Raw genomic sequence first — 12407 nt, 5'->3', positions numbered from 1 at the left:
TCTACCATAACATCAGCTCAGTTTACAGGGTTTGTACTAGTCCTAAATGTTTGGTGTTTGAGAACAAGAAAGGGATGGCTTTAGGATTGAGGAAAGGGAAGCATTTATTCAAACTGGAAGATTTTGAGGCTGTAATAAGGTCATGACCTTCATCAGACAAACTTAACCCACTGCTTTGGTAAGTACCATTTACCCTCTGTTCTGAGTCATTATGTGTGTGTGTGCACACACAACAACTTTCTGCCGATCATTTCCTCTAAGATCCCGTCCAAATTTGGTTCCCCATCATCCTTCCAGACTATGCCAGTCAACCCACCCCCCATTCATGATCCTTAGGTTTCTCTCACCACCAGCAGACTGGGGAATATGGTTTATGTTCTTTGACTCAGCAGGTATGTATTGATTGCCTATCTTCTTTCCTCTGGAGCTCACATTCCAGTGTTATATACTTGCACATTTCTGGCACTCTTGGCTCTATACATTTTTGTCTGTTTCTCTTCTTGGATCATCAGTTTAATCCCTCTCTTATATGATACATTTCTTGGTGTAGTGACAGTGTCATCTACCTCTTTTGGGATGTTCTTACACATACTAGAAAGGAGTTTTCACACGAGGTCAGCCAACCAAACCCGTAATTCCTCACATAGACTATAAGAGAAATAAGTTTTTTTTTAAGGCAATGTTTCCCAAAGGTGGGATGAGTACCATGTGGAATTAAAAGCATTGGAATAGTTACTGAATAGAGAAAACAAGGATTCTCTTCACTATTTCCTTTAAATCTATTTTATAACCTCAAAGAGAAAGTTTCAACACAAGGATAGCATGTTTTTAACCCCAGTTAATCTCCCTTTCAAATAGAGAGAGAAAGATTTTGGCTCAGAACCTGTGGCAAGCAACAAAATTTAGTTAGAATTTAGTAGTTTCATTTTCATTGTATTTTAATACCTTCTAAGGACAGATTGATACTAGTTTTTCATTGATCGCAGTAAAATAAACTTATTAAAGTATAACTGAATAGATTTAAAGAAAACTAACAAATAATATTTCAAGTGGAACTCAGATATGGCAAAAATGATGAAAGTGATAAATCACTGACCACTGCTCAAAAGTACAGCCTTAACAGAAGCCAAGATTTTCTGTTCTGTACCTGTTGGGCAAAATCTAATTTGAACCCTACCTATTTTAGAACAGCATGCCTTGTCTGCTCAAGCTGCATTTATTACCAGAGGGAACTGCTCCAACTCTAAATTAAAAACATTATCTGTGATCAGAAATGAAAATCTAGTTATCAGAATCTTTCAAAGTTGAATGATTGCTCATGGATTAGTAACACCTTGATACCAGTGTATATTTGGCCCATGGAGGAGAACCAAGTGAGGTTACCTTGAAAATCTGGGACTAAGGATCTTATGAATACAGAGGTAACTATCCAAGGAGCATTCAAGAACAGTTTTAATCAAGTGAGTAAACTGATCTTGGTCTCAAGTTCAGTAGAGAAAACATGACTCTCTCCTTTCCTCTTAAGAGGTGGCTAGTATTAACCAGATAGATGTTATCTATAGTCCTCTAGGTTCCACAGTGGGAAAGATGACTTGATCACGAATTAAAGAGAGAGAGGGACCTATTATTTTTCCAACTGATGACTCCAATTAGGACTCATATCCTCTTTAGTATCAAACAGAAAGGGCTGGACCAAGGCAGCTATCTTGGTTCAAGTTTTAATTCTGTATTTTCCTCCACGAGGTAGTCTCTGCATTGCTGATGTCTATATTAAATCATTACAAATTCTGTAACAGTGGAACACAAATAAATGTAAATTTTCTGTAATTGCTTCAAGTGTAGGTTCAAGAAAAGTTTCCAGTGAATCTCTCATCTTTGCCCTGAGTACAGTGACTAGCAAAAGTGGGCTTCAATGCTAGTGATTTTAGTCCTGCCCTCTGCTCCACCAATGGAACTTTTATCATACTAAGCTATCTTGAAGCTTCTTTGCATATTTTCATAACTCTGGCTTTGCATTAGAGTCTCCAGTGGAGCTTAATTCTACTGAGTCAGACGCTTTTCTTAATGTCGGTTGAGCAGCAGAATACCTGTAGAGTTTTTTGTTTGTTTGTTTGTTTTTATTAAAGTGTAGATGTGCTTGAACATTTACAGATTTATCTTTCCCATTGCCAAGGAGTTCTGGCCCCCAATTAGAATATGTGTACCTGTGCCATTATACCAGACAGATTTTCAGTGAAAATCTAGCCAATCTTAATTTGATTGGGGTATGATTTTGCTAGTGTGCCAATAATGTGTCATGATTTTTTCAATAACATTTAATAGATATATGAAAATACTTACATCTATTCAGTAGGAAAACAACTTTCAACCCATTTGGGTCTCTTATAATCAGGGCCAGTTTCATGGGTCATGCTTACTTAGAAGGGCCCCAGGCCCTATACTTGGTTCAATGCTTTGCTGTTACTATCTTGAAATTCTGAATAATTTTTGAACAGGGTTCCCTAATTTTCATTCTGCACTGGACCACGTAAATTATGTAGCCAGTTCTGCTTATAGCTGAGGGCCTCTACATGATGGCTACTGCAGCATGATTTTACTGTTGACTGAATGGGAAATGTAGTTGAAATGGATGCTTTTTAAATAAGCAATGAAAAGATCTATGGTGGGAATAGGAAGCTGGGGAAGGTTGTAGACTGAGGTAGACTACAGAAGATGAGAGCTGGCAGACTCACTGGGAGAGGAACAGAGGCCTGGGGTGTACCCCACAGCCTTAGGTCCTATGCTGTGGGTACTGCTGGAGGAGGCTACTGGCAGGCCCAACACATGCGAGACGAATCCTTTCTATACCTTTGCTGGGTTCCTTTTCCCTCTGTCTTCCTTCCCTGAATCACTACTTATTTTCAGCTCCCAGAATACTGAGCTCAGAAGTGGATGGTTCTGAGGAAACATTTAGGCCTTGCTCTAAAGGCGATGAAAAATTGTTCTTGCCTACTGCTACAGCTACAGAGCACCCAAAGTCCAGGGGCTGCTAATGTAACTCCTAAAATTGATTTATAGGCTATAAAAAAAGTTGAAATAACTTAGTCCTAGAGCATCTCCTTCACATATGTTTATCTCCTCCATTGGTTCAGGAGTCATATTTGAAATGTTTTAAGACAAAATGAAAAAATTTCACATTAAAAATGACTACATTTCAGTAACTCTGTAAATCTAATGTATTCAAAGTTCTTTTTTAAAGACCTCTTGACAATTCTGACCTCTAGACACTAATGAGAACAACTAACGTTGAAGGTAATCACTCCTCAATTCAGAATACTGTGGTGCTGACCTTTCTCTTTATGAGAAATACATACCTTCTTTCTAATAACTAAAGACGTAGGAGCCCTTTCCATAAATTGAGTGCCAAGTGCTTTATACAGACTATCATATGCAAGCCTTATGACTAACTTAACAAAGTGGATACCATCATTCTCATTTTTCAGCTGAGGAGACTGAGGTTTTTAAGAGATAATAACTTGCCTGAAGACACACAACTCTGTTTAGTGTCTCTTGGGTTCAGCCTTTGCTGTATGAGCTACACTTGAGATGGAGCTTGGCTGCTGGGGTTAACTCCTGGCTCTGCCATTTACTGGTTGGGTGACTTTGGGCAAGTTTCTTAAATTAAAAGTCAATGGAGAGCTGGCAATTACCCAAGAACGATATGAAACAGTGTTTTCAGGGTCTCCAGTAACCAGTCACACATCAGACGCAAGTTTGGAATTGGAGGAAAAGCTAAGATCGCAGCGAACATTGTAAGTTCCCCGGACCAGGGGTCTGGCGCTCCTCCCCACCCAGACCTCACAGATTGTCTTGCTGCCAGCTCCCTGAAAGGGGAGAAAAAAAAACCAAAAAACAGCAATCTGCTGAGGGCAAGAAAGGAGGCTCAACCCAGCCTCAACTGCAGAATTAATTAACAAATTAATTAACTAACTTTGGGAGCTGGGGTGCTAAAGAAGGGCTGGGCTCCGAGAAGTGGGGGCATGTAAAAGCGGGCACCCATTCCCAGACTCCAAAAAAGCCATTTTTTTTCCTTCATTTTTCCTTCATTTTGTCCCTTCTGGCTTCTCACTGATCCCTTATCTTTTTGCATTTCAGTAGCAGGGGTGGAACTGAAGCTGTTGGAGAGTAATTATCAGACAATAGCCCAAAGCATATCTTTAAATGCTCTATTCTGACACTGACAAAACTTCCAGGATGGGGAAAGACTTTTAAAAGAGACTCTTTTTTTTTTTTTCTTTTTTCTTTTTCTTGTTTTTCTTTTCTATTTTTTTTTTTTTTTAATCTAAAAGTAATATATGTGGTTATTTTCTATCGGAAAGCCCAGGTTGAGGGACCAGGCTGGGCTTGGGAGGAGACAGAGTACCTACAGTGTCTTTGAGTTCCATATTCACTACTGAAGGTCTCCACCCCCGTCTTGAATTGGCAACTCAGGCTGATCAAGGAATCTACCTGGAGAGGCCCCAAAGAGGAGAGGGGAGAAGGGAATAGTGCCCCTGAGAGACAACTGGAGTTCTGAGGATTGGGAGAGTGGAGGGAGGCCCAGCTTAACTGGCAGTCCTCCTTTTGGGAACTCAGACCCCAGGGGCTGGAATTCAGATTCCGGCTTCAGTCAGCCACACCCCCGACAGGATCAGAGTCACCAGGAGAACTAAAGTCTCCATACCTCCTTACACTGGTGGGAGAGCTGTGGGCTGGCCAGTGCCACCTGCTAGACAGGAGAGGAAAAGCACCAATTCTAAAGGCCTCATAGAAGGGTCTCATTCTCAGGAAAACTCCATACCCTCCCAATGAGACCTGGGCCTCACTAGACTGGGAAAATCTGACTAGGCTCGACCATATCTGAGGAGACCCACTCACAAAAAGGTTACATAGAGGCAGAGCAAGAAACAGAAAAAACAAAAGGGAAAAAATTCTGATCAACTAAATAGAACCTAAGTTAGAGGTCTAGAATAAGTTGAACTGAATAACAGAGGCCAGAGAACAAAGCCAACCAACAAGAAAACCACTAGATAAAAGATAGAAAACAGGCTCCAAAATAAACTAATCAAGAAAATCAGATGCCTAGACAACTTAAGATAACAAGCCATACCAGGAAACACAAAAACATGGACCAGCCAAAGGAACAAACTAATAGCTCAGCTGAGATACAGGAGTGGAGGCAACTAATGCTAAATAAATTTGATGAAATGAAGGAAGATATAGCAAAAGAACTGAAGGATATAAAGAAGACACTGGCTGACCATAAAGAAGAATTCATAAACTTAAAAAAACAAATGGCAGAACTCATGGGAATGAAGGCCACAATGGAGGAGATGAAAAACACAATGGAGGGACACAACAGTAGATTTGAACAGGCAGAAGAAAGGATCAGTGAACTGGAAGACAAGTCATTCGAATTCATACACACAAAAGAACAGATGGTGAAAAAAATGGAAAAATATGAGCACAGTCTTAGGGAGCTGAGTGACAACATGAAACACACAAATATACGTGTTATGGGTATCCCAGAAGGAGAAGAGAGGGGAAAAGGGGCAGAAGGTGTAATAGAAGACATATTCACTGAAAAGTTCCCAACTCTTATAAAAGAAAATTAGAGATTCAAGAAGTGCAACGTACCCCAAATAGAATAGATCCCAATAGACCTACTCCAAGACACTTACTGGTCAGATTGCCCAAAGTCAAAGACAAAGAGAGGATTCTGAAAGCAGCAAGAGAAAAGCGATCCATCACATACAAGGGAAGGTCGATAAGACTATGTACAGATTTCTCTGCAGAAACCATGGAGGCAAGAAGACAGTGGCATGATATATTTAAGATACTGAAAGAGAAAAAGTGCCAACCAACAATTCTATATCCAGCAAAACTTTCCTTCAAAAATGCGGGAGAGATTAAAACATTTTCAGACAAACAGACACTGAGAGAGTTTGTGAATAAGAGACCGGCACTACAAGAAATACTAAAGGGAGTGCTACAGGCTGATAGGAAAACACAGAACAGAGAGAGTTGGAGAAGAGTGCAGAAATGAAGATTATCAGGAAAGGTAAAAGGATAGGAAAAAATAAGATATGACATATAAATTCCAAAAAACAAAATGGTAGTAGAAAGTACTGCCCTTACAGTAATAACACTAAACGTAAATGGATTAAACTCCCCAATAAAAAGACACAGACTGGCAGAATGGATTAAAAAACAGGACCCATCTATATGCTGTCTACAAGAAACTCACTTTAGACAGAAGGACAAAAATAGACTGAAAGTGAAAGGTTGGAAAAAGATATTTCATGCAAACAACAATCAGAAAAAAGCGAGAGTAGCTATATTAACATCAGACAAGTTAGACTTCAAAAGTGAAACAATTAAAAGAGACAAAGAAGGACACTATATATTAATAAAAGGGTCAATTCATCAAGAAAACATAACAATCATAAATATTTATGCACCAAGCCAGAATGCCCCAAAATTCATGAGGCAAACACTGCGATCACTGAAAGGAGAAATAGACACCTCTACAATAATAGTTGGAGACTTCAATACACCACTCTCATCAATGGATAGAACATCTAGACAGAGGATCACTAAAGAAACAGAGATGTTGAATTGTATGATAAATGAACTAGACTTGACAGACATTTATAGAACACTACCTCCAACAACAGCAGGATACACTTTTTTCTCAAGTGCTCATGGAACATTCTCTAGGATAGACCACATGTTGGGTCACAAAGCAAGTCTCAACAAATTTAAAAATATTGATATTATACAAAACACTTTCTCAGACCACAATGGAATGAAGTTGGAAATAAATAAAAGGCAGAAGGTCATAAAATTCACAAACATATGGAGGCTAAACAACACCCTCTTAGAAAACCAGTGGGTAAAGGAAGAAATTACAAGAGAAATTAGTAAATACCTCGAGGCAAATGACAATGAAAACACAACTTATCAAAACTTATGGGATGCAGCAAAGGCGGTGCTGAGAGGGAAATTTATTGCCCTAAATGCCTATATTAAAAGAGAAGAGAGAGCAAAAATTGAAGAGTTAACTGCTCACCTGGAGGAATTAGAGAAAGAACAGCAAACTAACCCCAAAGCAAGCAGAAGGGAAGAAATAACAAAGATTAGAGCAGAAATGAATGCAATTGAGAACAGGAAAACAATAGAGAGAATCAACAAAACCAGAAGTTGGTTCTTTGAGAAAATCAATAAAATCGATGGACCACTGGCTAGGCTAACAAAAAAAAAAAGAGAGAGCAGATGCAAATAAATGCAATCAGAAATGGGAAAGGAAATATAACTACCGACCCTGCAGAAATTAAGGAGATAATGAGAAGATACTATCAGCAACTATATGCTAATAAACTAGACAACTTAGATGAAATGGACAACTTCCTAGAAAAGCATAAACAACCAACATTAACTCAAGAAGAAATAGATGACCTCAACAAACCAATCACAAGTAAAGAGATTGAGTCAGTCATCAAAAAGCTCCCAAAAAGGAAAAGCCCAGGACCAGATGGTTTCACATGTGAATTCTACCAAGCATTCAAGAACAAATTAGTACCAATCCTGCTCAATCTCTTCAAAAAAACTGAAGAAGAGGGAAAGCTACCTAACTCTTTCTATGAAGCCATCATCACCCTAATACCAAAACCAGGCAAAGATACTACAAAAAAAGAAAATTATAGACCAATTTCTTTAATGAATATAGACGCAAAAATCCTCAACAAAATACTCGCAAATTGAATCCAGCAGCACATTAAAAGAATTATACACCACGACCAGGTGGGATTTATTCCAGGTATGCAAGGCTGGTTCAACACAAGAAAATCAATTAATGTAATACACGACATCAATAAATCAAAACAGAAGAACCACATGATCATCTCGATTGATGCAGAAAAGGCATTTGACAAAATTCAACATCCTTTCCTGATGAAAACACTTCAAAGGATAGGAATAGAAGGAAACTTTTTCAATATGATAAAGGCAATATATGAAAAACCCTCAGATAACATCACACTCAATGGGGAGAGACTGAAAGCTTTTCCTCTAAGATCAGGAACAAGACAGGGATGCCCACTATCACCACTGTTACTCAACATTGTGCTGGAAGTTCTAGCTAGAGCAATTAGGCAAGAAAAAGAAATAAAAGGCATCCAAATTGGAGAGGAAGAAGTAAAACTTTCACTATTTGCAAATGACATGATTCTAGATGTAGGAAATCCAGAAAAATCTACAGCAAAGCTACTAGAACTAGTCAATGAATACAGCAAAGTAGCAGGCTACAAGATCAACACGCAAAAATCTGTAGTGTTCCTATACACAAGAAATGTGCAACAAGAGGAGGAAATCAAGAAAAAAATCCCATTTATGATCGCAACCAAAAGAATCAAGTATTTAGGAATAAACTTAACCAAGGACACAAAAGACCTTTACATAGAAAACTATAAGAAACTGCAAAAAGAAATTGAACAAGACCTAAAAAAATGGAAGAACAGATCATGTTCATGGATTGGAAGACTAAATATAGTTAAGATGGCAATTTTACCTAAACTGATTTACAGATTCAATGCAATACCAATTCAAATCCCAACAACTTACTTTACAGAAATAGAAAAACCAATAACTAAATTTATTTGGAAGGGTAAGGTGCCCCGAATAGCCAAAAATATCTTGAGAAAGAGGAATGAAGTGGGAGGTCTCACACTACCTGACTTTGAAGCATATTACAAAGCTACAGTGCTCAAAACAGCATGGTACTGGCATAAGGACAGATATACTGATCAATGGAATCAAATTGAGTGTTCAGAAGTAGACCCTCGCATCTACGGACAACTGATCTTTGATAAGGCAGTGAAGCCGAAGCAACTGGGAAAGAGCAGCCTGTTCAATAAATGGTGTTTGGAGAACTGGATATCCATTTCCAAAAGAATGAAAGAGGATGTCCATCTCACACCTTATACCAAAATTAACTCAAAGTGGATCAAAGACATAAACATTAGCACCAAGACCATAAAACTCTTAGAAGAAAATGTAGGGCAATATCTTAAAGATCTTATGATAGGAGGTGGTTTCTTAGACCTCACACCGAAGGCGCGAGCAACCAAAGAACAAATAGACAAATGGGATCGCCTCAAAATTAAACACTTCGGTACATCAAAGGACTCTGTCAGAAAAGTAAAAAGGCAACCTACACAATGGGAGATGATATTTGGAAACCACATATCAGATAAGGGTTTAATATCCCAAATATATAAAGGAATCGTGCATCTCAATTACAGAAAGACAAACAATCCAATTAAAAAATGGGCAAAAGACATGAACAGACATTTTTCTGAAGAGGAAATACAAATGGCTCAAAAACATATGAAAAAATGCTCAACTTCACTGGCTATTAAGGAAATGCAAATCAAAACCACAATGAGATATCATCTCACACCTACCAGAATGGCCATTATCCAAAAAACAGAAAATGACAAGTGCTGGAGAGGATGTGGAGAAAGAGGCACACTTATTCATTGTTTGTGGGAATGTAGAATGGTGCAACCACTCTGGAAGACAGTATGGAGGTTCCTCAGGAAGCTAAATATAGATTTGCCATATGACCCAGCTATTCCATTGCTAGGTATATACTCAGAGGAACTGAAACTTAAGACACAAACAGACATTTGTAAACCGATGTTTATTGCAGCATTATTCACAATTGCCAAGAGATGGAAACAGCCCAAATGTCCATCAAAGGACGAGTGGATAAGCAAACTGTGGTATATACACATGATGGAATATTATGCAGCTGTAAGACAGAACAAAGATATGGATCATGTAATAATGTAGATGAACCTTGAGGACATTATGTTGAGTGAAGTTAGCCAGAAACAAAAGGACAGATTCTGTATGGTCTCACTAATATGAACAGACATTAATGAACAAACTTTGGGAGTTAAAAGCTGACAACACAGGCGACCAGGAGATAGAAAGAGGGCAGAGACCAGCCATTTGATGCTGAAGGACTACAGAATGTTTAGGATTGGTTGCATAGATCCAGAAATAGATAGCATAATACTGTATGATGGTAGCACAGTATTGTAAGTACACTGAACAAAGATGTCTGTGAGTAAAGCTGAAAGAGGTGGGATAGGAGAATGTATGACACCAGAGGTAAAGATAGATGATAAAGACTGGGACTGTATAACGTGGCAAAAACTGGAGTGGCCAATGACTGTTACTAAATATACAAATCTAAAAATGTTTTTGCATATGGGAAAGCAAATGAATGTCAACCATGTAGAGAGTTGAAAAGGGGATGGTATTCAGGAAAAAACATAATCAAAGCAAACTGGAGTCTATGGTCAACAGTAACATTGTAATATACTTCCATTAAATGTAACAAAGGCAATATGCCAATGCTAAATGTACATGAGAGGGGGATATAGGGGAGGAATATGGGATTCTTGGTAGTGGTGTTATTTGCTGTCCTTACTAGTGTATTGTATGACATGTTATTTTTCTTTTTATCATTTTTTTCTTATTGCTTAAAAAAAAACAATTTTTCTTGTAGTAATCAATATGTTCAAGTGCTGATTGTGGTGATAAATGTACAACTTCATGATGATACCATGAACAACTGAATGTACACTGTGGATAAATGTATGGTATGTGAATATAACTCTATAAAGTTGTAGGAAAATATATATATAGGAGTAAAAGTGTTGGAGAAAACATGGTGAGAGGGATGATGCCTCACCAATATGGACTAACTACAATGTGTAAACTCAGAATTGAATCTCAGAACATAGCCTAACGTGGACATAATAATTGTAATAGTCCCTAGATTGTAAGCTCTTACAGCAGTTAACTCTATCCCTGAATTGTAATGCCTATCTCTAAACTTTGAGATGCTGTTCCCCTAGCGTATAACCTGATTGGTCTCTGGAACAATGCATATCTCTGAGACACCTGAAACTCAGAGCTAGAGCTCGGCAGATATGAATGTCAGTATTAGTGCATACAGCCACTGTCAAAAAAAAAAAAAAAAGCTGAAAAAGAGCCCAGACTTCAGTTAGTGATATGAATGAAGCAGGTCTGGTTAAGACCAGGGCAAGCCAGGCGAAAGGGTAAAGGTTGAAACTGATTGTGTTTTAAAACTTCAACTTCCATATGAGACCAAGGGAAGAGATATCTATTTGGTACAGGATCTAAATTTTCTAAACGGTACAACTCTACAGTCGATTTGTTCAAACACCACAATTGCATGGAACTTTCAATAGGAAGTGAGATACGGTAGGTTAGTATAGGCTGGAGTGAAATAGTGACACAACCCAGAGTAATTTGGGCAGATAATAAAAAACATATTGACAGCCTCCCCCTCCTCAGCCCCGAGGATCTGGGGGAAGGTGCGGATGTGTTGGACATCCTCACCTGGACTGGTGTTGATGTTGTCACAAACATTGGGACTGGCGGTTTGATGTGCTGAGCCCTCAATCATGGGACTTGCCCTTATGAAGCTCGTTACCACAAAGGAGAGTCTAAACTTGCATGTAATTGTGACTAAGAGTCTCCCCCTGAGTACCTCTTTGTTGCTCAGATGTGGCCCTCTCTCTCTCTAACTGAGCCATCTCGACAGGTGAACTCGCTGCCCTCCTCCCTATGTGGGACCCGACTTCCAGGGTTGTAAATCTCCCTGGCAATGCATAATATGACTCCCGGGGATGAATGTGGACCTGGAATCGTGGGACTGAGAGTATCTTCTTGACCAAAAGGGGGATGCAAAATGAGATGAAATAGTTTCAGTGGCTGAGAGATTTCAAATGGAGTCAAGAGGTCGCTCTGGTGGACATTCTTATGCACTATATAGATAACACCTCTTAGGTTTTAATGTATTGGAATAGCTAGAAGTAAATACCTGAAACTACCAAACTCCAACCCAGCAGTCTGGACTCCTGAAGACAATTATATAATAATGTAGATTACAAGGGGCGACAGTGTGATTGTGAAGACCTTGTGGATCACACTCCCTTTATCTAGTGTATGGATGAGTAGAAAAATGGGGATAAAAACTAAAGGACAAATGGGGTGGGATGGGGGGATGATTTGGGTGTTCTTTTTTCACTTTTATTTTTTATTCTTGTTCTGGTTCTTTCTGATGTAAGGAAAATGTTCAGAGATAGATTGTAGTGATGAACGCATAACTATGTTATCATACTGTGGACAGTGGATTGTATACCATGGATGATTGTATGGTGTGTGAATGTATATCAATAAAACTGAATTTAATAAAAAGTAAATAAATAAATAGAAAAAGTTAATGGAACCCAGAAGAGAAGGGAAAGGCCAAGACATTGCCTCATGACAGAGGACCACAGGACCAA

The sequence above is a fragment of the Choloepus didactylus genome, chromosome 2 (assembly GCF_015220235.1).
Source record: "Choloepus didactylus isolate mChoDid1 chromosome 2, mChoDid1.pri, whole genome shotgun sequence".
Taxonomy (NCBI): domain Eukaryota; kingdom Metazoa; phylum Chordata; class Mammalia; order Pilosa; family Megalonychidae; genus Choloepus; species Choloepus didactylus.
The sequence above is the reverse complement of the archived record's forward strand: the minus strand, read 5'-3'. Positions refer to the sequence as shown.